This window comes from Sceloporus occidentalis, unplaced genomic scaffold (assembly GCF_023333645.1).
Source record: "Sceloporus occidentalis isolate IW3139 unplaced genomic scaffold, rSceOcc1.0.p SCAF_7, whole genome shotgun sequence".
Classification (NCBI taxonomy): Eukaryota; Metazoa; Chordata; class Lepidosauria; order Squamata; family Phrynosomatidae; genus Sceloporus; species Sceloporus occidentalis.
The window spans coordinates 68,914,470-68,928,989 of NW_028316987.1; the positions used below are offsets into that span (position 1 = coordinate 68,914,470).

The 14,520-nt window shown below is 38.0% G+C and overlaps 1 protein-coding gene across 7 annotated transcripts in view; it reads right to left on the reverse strand.

Annotated features, from left to right (window-relative positions):
- ANKIB1 (ankyrin repeat and IBR domain containing 1) overlaps positions 1-14,520 on the reverse strand; it is a 91,774-nt gene that overhangs the window by 67,682 nt on the left and 9,572 nt on the right. Inside the window, exon 1 of one of the 7 annotated variants that reach the window (XM_089533230.1) lies at positions 8,996-9,021. The exons of 5 other annotated variants lie outside the window; for them this stretch is intronic. The gene's annotated coding sequence lies outside the window, so the exon portion shown is untranslated. Of the gene's footprint in view, positions 1-4,197; positions 4,219-8,995; positions 9,022-14,520 lie in introns of those variants that run through there. One more of the 7 variants, XM_089533231.1, reaches the window with a different exon arrangement.

Genomic DNA, 14,520 nt, shown 5'->3' on the forward strand with positions numbered 1-14,520 from the left:
TTTTCTTGAACCCTGTGGTTTCTTTGGGCATTAATCTTTAATAGGATAATATCAGAACCGTGCTACTGAACTTCTATCCTTACTTTAAAAAATATATATCAATCAATAATTAATTTCGGTCATTGACCAGTATGAAAAGAATGGAAAAATATATATAATAGAAAAATATATAAAATAAAATAAATTGGAATAACATAACATAAATAAAATACAGCTGTTAAACAGGAACAGAAACAAAACAATGATCAAAATTGATCTCTGCCATCTGACAACAAAATATATATTTAAAATATGCTGGAGAATATAGAATGTCCAGCAGTCCTTTTGAAAATTCTTGGGAATTCCAAGGTCCTACATGTGGAGCTCTCCTTGGAAGCTATGATGATCAAGTTGACGCTATTGTACTTTGGCAACATAATAAGAAGGCACAGATCACTAAAAAATACAACAATGCTAGGAAAGGTAGAGGGCAGAAGAAAGAGAGGAAGACCACAGACTAGATGGATAGACTTGATCAGGGGGGTTATGGGCGTGGGTTTGCAGGATCTGGGCAAGGCAGTGGAGGATAGGGATTCTTAGAGATGTCTCATCCACAGGGTCGCCACGAGTTGGAGTCGACTCGAGGGCAGCTAACACAACAAACAAGTCCAACTACCATCAGTAGTCTGGAGTTTCCTAGTGGTGATTGCTGGAGAATTCCCATGGGAGGAGCAATGAAACCACATTACCTATGCACTCAACATCACAATGAAGTGGAATGAGACATTCACACTCAAAGCGGTTACTAAACCACAGTAGGATGGTAGGGGTCATTAATCAATTATTATAGAGTGGTACCAATTCACATAACTCAAGAGTGGTACAGAGCCAAAAGATGCAATAAGCTCCAGGCAAAGACAAGATGCAATTGCAGTAAAAGTGTCTTGAGTGGGGCAAGCCTGGTTGGAGATAACCAGTGCTATGAAGGAGGACCTAAAGGAAAGAAGTGTAACCAGACAGAAGCTTATCTCTGTTAGAAGTCAGAGAGTGTTTTGATCTCAGAGAAACAGGGTTGTAGATTGGATAAGCTGCTGGAGAACTGGACTGATAGGTGCAAGGCTGAAATTAAGGAAGAGGTAATAAATCTAGTTGGACTGGAACAGTTTTATAACATCCTGGCTAAAGATTTTAGGTGGTCGGTGCAGTCCAAACAACCCAAAATTGTGGTAAAAGCAGCTGAAGTAATGGATTATCTGGTGTTAATAAGAGGTGAAAGAGGGAAAACACATTTCCCCCCAGAATCTGCTCACAAAAGACCTCACAGAATTAGGCAGCATAATGGTGGTAGTGTATCTGAGGGAAAAGTCTGTGGCAGAAAAGAAGAGAGTTTGGGAGTCAAATGTGGGAATTAAAACTTGATTTAAGTGTGGAGATGTGCAATACATTCAGTATAACTGCTTGGTCACAAATCAATAAAAAGAAATGTACCTCAGAATCAAAACCAAGTAAAACTTGGGCGAAAGTTTCAGTCTTTCAGTTTAGGCAGAACCTGGACTAGGTAAACTCCACTTCTACTTTGAGAGCCACTGAGATTACAAAATAAACAGAAGTACTTAGCGAACTAGCTGACAATATAACCCTCAGGAACTTTACAACACTGTACGTGTCTCCTCAACTTCAGAGACCAATTCTAACTTTAAAGAGAAAGTATCACCATCCAAAATTTGAGGCATGTGGGATTAGACTTATAGATTGTCAAACCTCATCTTATCAATAAAGAAATATTTTAGAGGAAAACCAAATCAAGATTAAGGACCTAAGAGGACCAGCTTTCTCATTACCAGTTGTGAGAGTCAACATAATGCATAAGGACTGGCAAGATATCCCAGTACCCTTTTTAACTGGAAACAATTTGGCCCAACAAGTCTGGAGACTATACAACCACCCACCACTGGCCAGAAGCAGAACAATTGCTAGAAACAACCTCAGCGGAGGATGAAGATGATGTGCTTGAGTTGGAAGAATTGGCATGTCTGCAGTAAGCAGGGTTGATTCCCTCAGCAGTGGAAGACTCACTTAGGAGTACTGCTGAGCAACCAACAGATGACAGCCTGAATCAGACTGGGGAATGAGATGAAACAAGTGTACTAATAAAACAGGAAAACTGAGAGAGATCAGATAACCCAAACTGTAAATGGGCAACCCATTTGCTTCCAATCCTGGAAGCAACCTGAAAGCAAAACATCTCATTGGAAACATTGCATATAGGGCTACAAGAGGTGGTACCATCAAGAGAGATCTCTGCAGGGTGACACAGCTCCAGATAGCAGTCTTTGAAGAGAGGATTCACTAAAACCATGATTCTGCAATCAGCAGCAATAAAGAAGAGACAGTTTGTGCATCAACAGTTGACTACAGTGAGATAGAGGAGTACAACAATGAAGGAGATGACAGCAGTGAAAGAAACAGTGAAAGGAATGCCTTGCAGGACTCAGCCAGATAAAGCAGCATCCATATACCACTGAGACAATCATCACATGTATACCATGTACACCAGAGACTACCTCCAAAGGCTCAACAGCTCCTATTTGCTGAGAATTACTAGACTATACACCAGTGGGACTATCAGGCAATAGCTGCTGATCTGGACAGATGCTGTCATAATAGAAAATGCCTTCAGGAAGTATCACCATGTGTCTGTATTGTGATGCTTAATATTTTCATGATGATAAGGTGCTAGATCTCATTGTTATTAAATGAGACCTATGAAGGCCTCAAAAGAGCATTGACTTCTGATGGAGGGGTATGTGAAAGAGGAGCCAAGCAAGCCTGGTTAGAGCAGGTCAATCACAGCTCAGAGGATCTGTGAGGGAAGCATGCAGGGAAGAATTGTAACAAAAGAGGTGTTTGGATCTGTTAGAGGCCAGAAAGGGTTTTGATCTCAGAGAGGGTTTGGATTTGAGAGAAATGAGGAACAAATGGTATACAGTCAGAAAGATAGGAGAACTGACTGGGGCTTAGGGAGCTGCAACTGATTGAGAGTTCAAGGGTTAATATATTGATTACATGTGTTTTAATCAATTTCCATTTGTTTATTTGTTTGTACCACTATCTCTGTCTTTTCATATTAAGTTTGGTGGAGGGCTGGTCACGCTAACCACAGCAAACCCACCACAACACAGCACAGGTCCACATATAAAAGGGTCACCCTGAGGCTCAACTACCCACTTCAGGTAAGGATTTAAGTGGGTAACAAGGGAGAGCCAGTGTGGCATAGTAGTTTGAGTGTCAGACTAGTAAGCTCCAGTCTAAAACAAGCCTAAACAGTGCAACAGTGCAACTGCAGTAAAACATTGTCACAGAAGAAAAGGGAAGAGAAGGGAGTACGATTTTCTACAATTTTATTTTTATAAATTTGTATTTTAGGGAGGGTGGGATAGGGGGTGAGGTTTTTTGTTGTTTTGTTATATTGTACTTTTAAACTTTATTGTTCCCTGCCATGATCCCCCAAAAGGGAAGAGGTGGGATATAAATAAATATTGTATTATTATTGTATTAATATATTATTATTATTATTATTATTATTACCACCATAAAGCAAGAAACAGATAGCACACAAACAGGTAGAACCATTGCTTGGGTAAATGCTTGTGGCAGAAAGTAAAGCTTATGTTCTCAGCATATTACACTAATCAAAACAGGCAATGGCAATGCTTATAAGACTTCTAGCTAAGAAGTCTGAGCTAATGAAGACATACAATACCTGTCAGCTCACCGAAGTGGGTGAGCTGCAAAGATCAAGGTGCCAATTCAATCCACCACAGCACTGATATTTTTCAAATATTTACTAATTTCACCACAAGGTATAAACTACTGAGATTAAGGAGATTATTGCATTGCTTTTAAAGCACCTTATCCCTGACGAGATAAAGGTGCATTTAATTTTAAAACTGGCTATTACTGTGGTCACCGGTGGCCGGGCAAATGCAAACTGTATGCACCCTGGATCTCTGCCGCACTTATCCAGTGGATTTTCAAAAAAGGGCAAAATCTCATTTTTGAAAAGCTGCTGGATAAGCGTGGCTGGGATCCGGGCTGCATATGGGTTGCATTCATCTGGCCACCAGCGAGTGCGATAACATCCAGTTTTAAAATTAAATGCACTTTCATCCCATTGGGGATAAGGCGCTTTAAAATCTCTTTAGCTGCTTCCCTTACATAAAAAAAATGTTCCAGTAGTGTTTGTTTACTGGTTCTTACAAGACCAAGTCATTAGTATAAGCACAGCTAGCATCTGACTATTGGGTGGATCCAGGCTTCAATGTAGAGCTTGTAAAGCAGACCTGAAGTGAATTGCTCAAAGAACTTGTTTTAAAGTAGTTTTCAGGCAGAAGTAAAGACAGATGACAGGAATGTTTGGAGTATGAATACACTGATTAGATTATGGAGTATACGGCTAATTAACCTATCACTGGCAATAAGCTTTACGAAGGAAAGCAAACAGCAGGGACAGCTCAAGGAAGGCAAGGAGAATTGACTACTGAAGAAGCTATGAGGAAAAACAATACCAAGAATTTGTGTTTTTAAAAACCTCTTAACACAAAAACTTGTAAACCACAAGGATGACACATTCAGATTTTAATTTTTAAATTTTGTACCTTTACCTGTATAAACTACACTAATAATTCTAATACTGAGCCAATATGGTTTAGGGGTTTCAGTACTGGGCTATGACTTTGGAGACCAAGATTCAAATTGCCACTCAGCATGGAAACCTCCTGGGTAACCTTGGGCAAGTCACACTCTCTCAGCCTCAGAGGAAGGCAAATCCCCTCTGAACAAATCTTGCTATGAAAACCTCATGATCAGATCACTAATAAATAATTCTAATATAACCAAAATGCCAGTTAGATTCCCAGACTGAAGCTAATTTAGCCATGTCAAATACAACTATTTTTAAAAATGTTTTTCTTTAAATAGCAGGCCTCCATAGAAACTACTTTTAAAGGTACACTTTCAAATTCAGTTTAATTGTTGGTTAGGGATCATAGGATTTGAACTTCATAAGATCAAGAAACTATCAGGCTATCTTAAGGCATTGTCTCTAACAAACTGGCAATTATATTTTACTTACAATCTGTATCTCTTTTCCTTCCATCAACATCCAATATTCATGTCAACATATGTTTCCTATAGTACTGTTAGCCCTCAAACACTGTGGTTTGTTTGGATAAAAGGTTAGCACAGTATCAAGGTGCCAAGCCAGTGAGGTGTAGTGCTATGACTCTGGAGACCAGGATTCGCTTTACCGCTCGGCCATGAAATCCACTGGGTGACCCTGGGCAAGTCACACACTCTCAACCTCAGGGGAAGACAATGCCAAACCTCCTCTGAACAAATCTTGCCAAGAAAACCCCCTGACAGGTTCACCTTAGGCTGTCTCCGGAAGCCGGAAACTACTTGAAGGTGCACACCACCGCAGCAACAATAACAAAGATTAAGAACAATATCAAACTATCTGTTCCAACTAGAGTATACCTATTGAAATGAATGGGATGGTAAAACAACACTAAAGTCTCAATGATTCAATTTTCCTACTCTGTTTGAGCCTAGGAACTGGATTCAGCCTGATCTTTTAAAAATGTGCCAGTCTCTACCAGCAATAATGATGGATGCCCAGAATTTCAATCACTAGACTCATCTGTATGTATGAACTGCACTTGAGGCTGTTAAATATCACACAATATGAGATTCTTCTTGGATGAAGAATTCATCAAAAAACAACAAAATTTGCATCTCTTTGACTTTGGGCAAACTATTCTGGATTAAAAGTAGCCTTGGATTGCTTTATCTGGCCTCAGGATTGGTGGTAAGGGATTATCCAAAGCCCAGAGAAAGAAAAGTGGCCTAGATTCAATGTTTTCATTACTTTTAATGGGGAATAATAATTAATATCAATAAATATTTTTTGAAGAATCCATCTTTAATTATTTTGGGAAAATGCCTGTTTTTGCAGAGCTGTAAGCATTTTTATTTCGGTGTTAATATCCCAGATACAATATAAATGCAGCTCATTTATATTGTTACTGTGGAAAAGGCCCCTGCTGGCCCTGCTGCTTCCAGCAGGAAATGTCAACAGTAAGGAAAAGGGATTTCCAAAATGAAATAATTGAGTCAACTCAACATCAGAACACCCCCCCACACACACACACAGTTGGCCCTCCACATCTGTGACTTTGCCTTTTGATTATCCAAATTTTTGTGGATTTGATTAATATGTTCTCTCTAAGTTATCCAACATGATACAGTCACGCTGGAGAACCCAGAAATTCCTAAAGAAAACACTTCTCTAGGCATTTGTAGGTCCTCCAGCATGATTTTATGTTCAGCTTCTGGCGGATGTTGACCACAGAGTTGTGCTGAAGAACCGAGAGATTCCTAGAGAAGTGTTCTCTTAGGTTAAAGAAAATCAGTTTATTTGCGTTTTTTCCACTTTCATAGGGGTCCTACACCCCTACCCAGTGAATATGGAGGGTCCGCAGTTTTTAAAAGACCCAATTACACATAAAGTGTAATCCTATCCCTCCTCCCCAATCGTCATCTCCTGTCTTACTTAACTGGCTCTGATGTGCCTTGCAAAGACACTAATCCTGTAGCTACTAGAGCCAAAGGTATAAATTAATGTCTCATCTACCTTCATTTTTTCAGCCTAGGCCTTAACACACTGATCTCTATTCAGCTTCTTGCCTCTACTCTTGCAGGGACTTTTAAACTTTTCAAAAAAATATCTCACTTAAGGCTAGGCCTAGTCTCAATTAAAAGGAAGCAGTTTGACATCAGAGAGACATATGACCAACTGAATCCTTCTACCAACTTACAACAAACAAGTCCAGAGCAAACAGAACAACTTAGACCCGTATATACTCGACTATAAGTCGACCTCATGTTTAACTCGAGGACAGGTTTTGGGGTCAAAATTAGGGATTTTGATATGACCCATGGATAAGTCAAGGGTAAAATTTAGGGGCATATAACAAAGGATGTAAAGTATGATGCAAAGGAAAATAAGGTCAAAGAACATACAAAATTCCAGCAGCTAATACTAAAGGCTCTATGGATGAGATAAACAGAGGGAGGTCAGTGCTTCCAGGGCAGATTATGGCCTTTCCTTTCACCAGAATATGGTTCCTTTTTAAAATAAGTATCAAAATATAGTCCTTATATTGACCCATGGATAAGTCAACACAAGATTTGGGGTCAATTTTTTGACTAAAATTTCTAGACTTATTGATGAGTATATACAGTATCTCCTTCCATCATCTGTGAGTTTGCAACAGTTTTGGTCTATATTATCTTTGATACTAATTGATTTTTTAGCCCTCATTGGGTTGAAAGTTAATAAGGGAATAATTAATTTGTTTATTTCAAATTCTCTTCCCTCTTACCCCCAACATTATATTAAATTTAAAAAAAAACACATTAAACACTACACACTATCTGCGAGTATTTAAGAATTATTTCATTTTTTAAAAGAACTGGGGACGAGGGAGCAGACACTCAGAACACATTTTTGATCTTCAAAGGAGATGAAGGATGCAAATATGTTATACTTTCTCATACGGAAATTAACTTCCCTAGAATAGCACCATATGAGAAACTCATGATCTACTATATTTTGCAAAGATTATTTGGATATCAAACATATGTTTTGTATGATGGTTTATGTTGGACAAATAATCAGAATGTGATTCCCACTCTATTTTAAAATAGACCCAAATGAGTCTTTTGCTCATATATGCAGTCTATTTAAGTATGCTGCAATGAAACCAAGAAATCTCAACTATAATATCCTGCTCCACACCAAAAACCTGAATTATAGGCCTTCTGCATTTTTGGCATGACATAACCCAGATGCAGACAACATTTTTTCTAGATCCTAGGAGACATAAAATTCAGTGCAACTTAACAGTTTTCTATACAGTATATAGTAAGAGGCAACACTGTCATCAGTGCTCTATAATATCAATAAGAACTTAGCTACACAATGGAGATCAGAGTACATGTAGATTTGGATACAGATTGTGAACAGGTAAATTTTTTGCTATGTTTCAAACATACCAATATATCAGTGCCAGTTCTTTTTTCTTAAGAATAAATTATTGAAGATAACAAAAGACATGTCTAAAGTTCATGTTCCTACAGTGTATGTGTAGTGGTTTCAGTGTTGATTTATGACACTGGGGACCAGGGTTTGATTCCCTTCTTGGCCATTAAACTCACTGGGTGACCTTGGACAAGTCACACCTTCTCAGCCTCAGGGAAAGACAATGCCAAACCTCCTCTGAGCAATTCTTGCCAATAAGGTCACCATAACAACTTGAAAACAAACAACAATAGCAAATACTGTTCCTACACCTTATACCAGGGATGAGTGAGCTTTGGATCTCCATAAATTTTGACCTACAATCCCTATCAGCTCCGCCTGTCATGGCCAATGGTTAAGGGACCATGGGAGCTACAGTCAAAAATAGAGCAAAAGGTCCTGCAGTGTCCGCTTAGACTGGCCTAATGGAAATTTAATATCAACGATCTTAGCAATGCTTTTATATACTCCTTAATTTTACCAACTTTGTACAGCGCTGTGTATAATTACAGTGCTCTAGAAATAGTTTAATAACAACAACAACAACAACAACAACAACAACAACAACAACGTAATCAAGATCAGCATGCTTTCCTAATACTGTACTACAATACAGGAAATCTTACTAACATGACTGTGTAAGAGCATTTCATATCCAGTTGTCTAAGTGTGAAATAAGGTACATAAATCTGTAATTAGCATATATATGATAATTAAAGTGAAGTGATAATTTAAAAATCTATTAAGATGTAATACAAGATAATTTATCTTAAAATGTCATTTTACTAGGCCCAGGAAGTAAATGAAAACTTTTTAAAACTATTAAAAAACCAAAGAAGCTATTCTCTCAACAATTATTAACATAGGTTGTACCTGTACTGCAGTTGCCAAGTAGTGTCACTGGGGAAGTTAAGAATAGTAGACACACAGAGCAATTGGCCGCAATATATTCCCTTCAGGAGCACTGCTCTGAAGAAAATATCTTTGGTTATTCCGTGGATGAGTCAGCAGTTAAAAGTAACACTAGACAGAAGCTTAAAATATAAGAAGAATGCGAGCTTGCCATTTGTAAAGACACAACACTCCCAATTATTCAACTAGAGTTGAATAAAGGCACCAAATCCCATCTGATCTTGGAAGCTAAGCAGGGTCAGTCCTGGTTAGTACTTGGACGGGAGATAACCAACAAATACCATGTACTGTAGTAGGATATATTTCAGAGGAATGAACTGGCAAAAACAGCTCTGGAGTATTCCTTGCCTAAGAAAACTATGAAATTCATAGGGCTGCCATCAGTTGATAGGCAATTTGAAGGTGTACACATAGGCAAAACAACTAAAGGCCACAGGATATTAAGACTAGTTTGTTAGTGGTACCTTAAAATAAAATATTCTGTACTATAATTGCCAAAGAAGAGTGGATATTTGAGGCAGAATTGCCACAAGTGTTAATTAACTGTGTGGTCATGGAGGTGATACCATCATAACAGTAGTGACATGAGCTATAGTCCAACAACATCTGATGAATCATCTATTTCCATCAAAACCAGCTTTCTACCATTAACATATTTCTCTTTGTTCTTGGTTATTCTTTTAATATTTTACATTCTGTTGGTCAAATGTCAAATCTATACTTGGCAATGTTTCAACTATGAAACTGAGCACAAATCCTATATTACAGCCTTAAGCTGGTTTAAATATGTGTTTTTTGTGTACTAAAGTTGCTCAGCAATTTTTCAATTAAGTGGTATTACGTTCCACAGAAACCAGCCTCTACACATTATAAAACTTATATAGACTAGCAAATCTATATATTATGTTCCACATCACTGCAGCCCTGATCAGCTCAACTATTACTGCATTAACTATTTAGTATTATTTATTGTAAACCTATTTATAGGTGCCCTATGTAAATAGTAACCTTTAAAATATCATTTAAGACTGGAAACATACTTCCAAGTAGTCATTCCACTTCATCAGCATTAATGATGAACCCATAAGAAAGAACGAACACACCAAGATTGGCAAGAAATATTGCCATGGGACGAGATAGAAGAGAAGGCAGTTAACAACAACAAATAGCTAAGTAATGTTCCTTATCTGAAATGTTATTCCTTCTTCTCTTTCCAACATCTCCAAAATCAAAGGAAATATGTACTCTGTGATCTCACTTATGATTTTGATAAGATAAATTTAACTTAGGACAGCAGTTGTGTTGCAACTAGCCACTTCATGTATATATTTAGCCATGACTTCATACTGGCTGCAGGCTATTACATTTGTTTTTATAATCTGATTTATTCTGTTGCAATATATATACTTCAGTAAATTTCTAAGTCTGTGGAACCTTACAGATATATGATTACAGTCGGCCCTTCTTATACATGGATTTAAGCATACACGGTTTGAAAATGTTCCAAAAAAGTATAAATTTACCTTGGTTTTCCATTTTTTATAAGGGACACCATTTTGCTATGTCATTATATTTAATGGGACTTGAGCATACATGGATTTTGTTATACACGGGGGATCTTGGAACCAAACCCCAGCGTATAACAAGGGTCCACTGTACATCTATTTAGCTAACCAGAGAGGTCAGTCACAGAGTTTGCTGTTCAACAAATGCCCTTAGACACATACATTAGTCAACAGTCAGCATGCTAACAAAAGATTTTAGATCTTCAGGAGATTAGCAAATTATACAAAAAGCAATTCAACAGTTTTATTGGCATGAACTGTAAAGATTCAGAGTTCAGTTGTTATGTTTGTAATGATAAAGATGTTTTATCTACTTCCCCTGTGCTAGAATGTTCAGCTGAGCTCCATATTACAAGTGAACTATATTTATCCGTTAGACGTACTGCACTATACTCATGTGCTTTCATTCTAAACAATGCTCCCTTTCTGAATGCATGTTCTGTCATAAGACTGACTTCTGTAATACAGAAGTTTCTCCCAAATGTAGGAACAGGCAATTCAGATCTGAGCCATTATAATAGCTTTCCTAATGTTCCATTTTATCCCAACAAAATGAAGAGGAAAGGAACACAGCATTACTACTAGCTTTTCTCCCAAACATACTAAGATTTTTATTTAAATAAGTCTTTAAAGGCTATTTTGGAAAATGCAATGGAGATTTTGAAGATGTTTTTGCCCGGTTTTTATAGTTTTTACCTCTATCATTGGTGGATGGAAGGATGAAAAAATTAAAACTAATATTAGTTGGGGAAACAGGGAAATCAAAGTGAGACACATTCTTTGCACAAGGGATGATTCTTTAAACTTTGTCTTCCAAGTAGCCAGGCCAACACTGCCTCCTTTTAAAGCCCTTGTTTATAAAGAAATCTTCCTTATCTGCCTCTGTATAGTGTCCTTGGTCATTATAATTTAGTGTAAAAACCCACAGTACATTTTCTTTTTCTATTAAACAACAGAGGGGCAGCCATGTTAGCCTGCTGCAGCCAAAAGAAAATGTAATGTGGCAGGCTAAAATCCAGCAGAATTATTCTGGCACAGACAGGAGAGGTTAGCACCCAGGAACACGTGGACAAGCATTTCAATCCAATTGTTCGATAAGATTGGAAATTTGCCAAAGTTTTAACAGATGGGAGCCTTCAGGGTGATACGATTAAGCTACAGTTCATGAGAATATTTAATATTAGCACATTTGGGCTCAGAAGAAGTTGGGAGTAATTAGTCAACTACAGAAAACAGTTATTCTTCATCAGATATTTACACACATTCTTCATCTTGCTTTCAATTCATCAGTTGCTGGGATAACACACACTCCAACCGGATACTTTCTTTTTCTGACTTAATCTGGTTTTTAATATAGGTTCTAAACAGAAATGCAATAACTCTTCTGCATTGCTGGGGCTTCTGGTTTTATATTGCCATGTATCTCTAGCCTCTTCTGACAGCATTTTGTTGTTGCTGTTGTGTGCCTTCAAGTAGTTTCTAATTTATGGTGACTGTAAGGTGAACCTATCATGAGATTTTCTTGGCAAGATTTGTTCTGAGGGGATTTGCCTTTGCCTCCCTCTGAGACTAAGAAGGTGTGACATGCCCAAAGTCACCCAATGAGTTTCCGTAGTTAAGTGGGGATTCAAACTCTGGTCTCCGGGTCTTAGTCCAATACTCAAACCACTACAACACCTATGCTCCTTTCATATTATACCTGATATTGATAAAGAGATAGTAATATTTAGGTAATAACACAGTCCCTCTTCTTCCATGCACAGGCAGTCTTGTTTACAAAACAGGGCTTTAACTTCATTACATTATAGTCTACATTTCACAGCAGCTGAACTATTCCCATTGACTAAAATGTTTCATCATATTAAATATCTAGGTGTAATCAGTAGAATCAGGGGTGATTAGTAGAAAAAGTAGTTCCGTGGGAAAACAAATGAGAAGAATCAGGTTATAGAATCACAGAGTTGGAGGAGACCCAAGGTCAGAACTCTGTTGCACCCTACTAGAACATGTTGTGTTTTCATCACAGAACATACTCAGGATGAAGAGATACACCCTTGGCTTCAATTAATCAATTTCACCCCACCTAAGAGTTGCATTGTCTGGCCCACATTTTAGTAGTTTGCTTGGAAGAATATCATGGGGGGGCTTGTCAATGGCCTTGTTGAAATCAAGATAATCTACATTCACAGCATTCTCTTCATCTACAAAATTTGTGACTATTAAAAAAAGAGATTAAGAATAGTTTGGTAGGCCTTGTTTTTCAGAAACTCATGTTGACTTTTAGTGATCGTGGCACTCCTTTCTAAGTGTTTACAGACTGTCTAATGACCTGCTCTTTCCTGGGACTGATGTCAGACTAACTGGGTGGTAATTATTTGGGTTCTCTTTTTTCACCTTTTGAAGATGGAGGGGGGCAAATTTGCCCTCTTCCAGTCTGTTGGGACTTCATCTGTTCTCCAGGAATTCTCAAACATTAGTGTCAGTGGTTCTGGGATTACTTCTTCCAGTTCTTTTAATACCCTTGAATGAAGCTCATCTGGCTCTGGAGACTTGGATTAATTCAGAGTAGCCAGGTACTCCTGTACCACCTCTTTACCTATTCTATGCTGCATTATTTGCTCCATTTTCCCCAGGGTGAGAATTGAAGACTGAGGCAAAGAAGATGTACTTAAAAACCTTGGTGGACCAGTCAAGAAAACCCCCATAATACACCTCCATACTGCACCCCCATACTGCACTATAAACACAGCTGTCTCCATGAATACAAGAACACAAAGATACCATCCCTCTGTAACCTTTCCATGAATGGTACTCTGTGGCATACTAGGTTTGTGCACAGAAGTTCTATATAATGTAGGGACCCAGGTACAAGTCTTGCCTTCTGATGAGATGTTCTTCACAGGCAATGTAACCACTGATGTTTCACCTGTTTGGGGGCTGCTCTGTTTGTTGTTCCATGGCCTCAGATGAATCAATTCTTTTAACCTGAGCCACTGTACTAAACAATAACTATGCAAAGGTTACTGAAATCTACCACCTAGTAAATGAAGATGGCACTGCATGCTACAAACACATTTAAGTTTATTAAAATACTTAAAATTTCAGAACATCTAATAGGTATCAGGTACACAGCCTTCAAGGGACATGGTGCCTTAGTGGTTAAGATGCCATTACTCATAAGGTCAGAAGGTTGGCAGTTCAAGCCTCCAGTACTGCGTGATGGGGTAAGCTACCATCATTAGTCCCAGCTTCTGCCAACCTAGCAGTTTGAAAGCATGAAAATGCAAGTAGATAAATAGGTACCACTTCGGTGGGAAGGTAACAGTGTTCTGTGCAATCATGCTGGCCACATGACCACTGGAGTCATCTGTGGACAACACTGGCTCTTTGGCTTAGTAATAGAGATAAGCACCACCCCATACAGTAAGTTACGACTACACATTAATGTCAAGGGGAAACTGTTACCTTTACCTTTACACAGCCTTCACAGTCTTAATGATTTACAAACACACTATTATTACACTTAGGGAAAGAAGTTCTCTCTCACCATGACATATATCATTTTATAAACCTGTCATGGCTGCCTTAATCTTTCATCCTGAAAAAAAGTGTTCAAAATGCCTTGTCAGTGCTTTGTCCTTTCCTTTTAAAATGCTCTACTCTCCAGAAACTTTTCCGTTTCTTTTCCCAAGTCTGACATGTGTTTTTAAATATGGGGAATAAGAACTATAGATATCATATGCATTTAAAGGAGTTTATCTGTTATTTCATTTATAGTAATACACAGCTTGAGATTTGCCTTTCACAGATTTCACACAAACCTGGTGTTTTCAGTGACCCCAAATATTTCCTATGTAATTAACAATTCACATAAAACAACATATGTACCCTTATAAAATTTCTCAATTTAAAGTCTGGAAG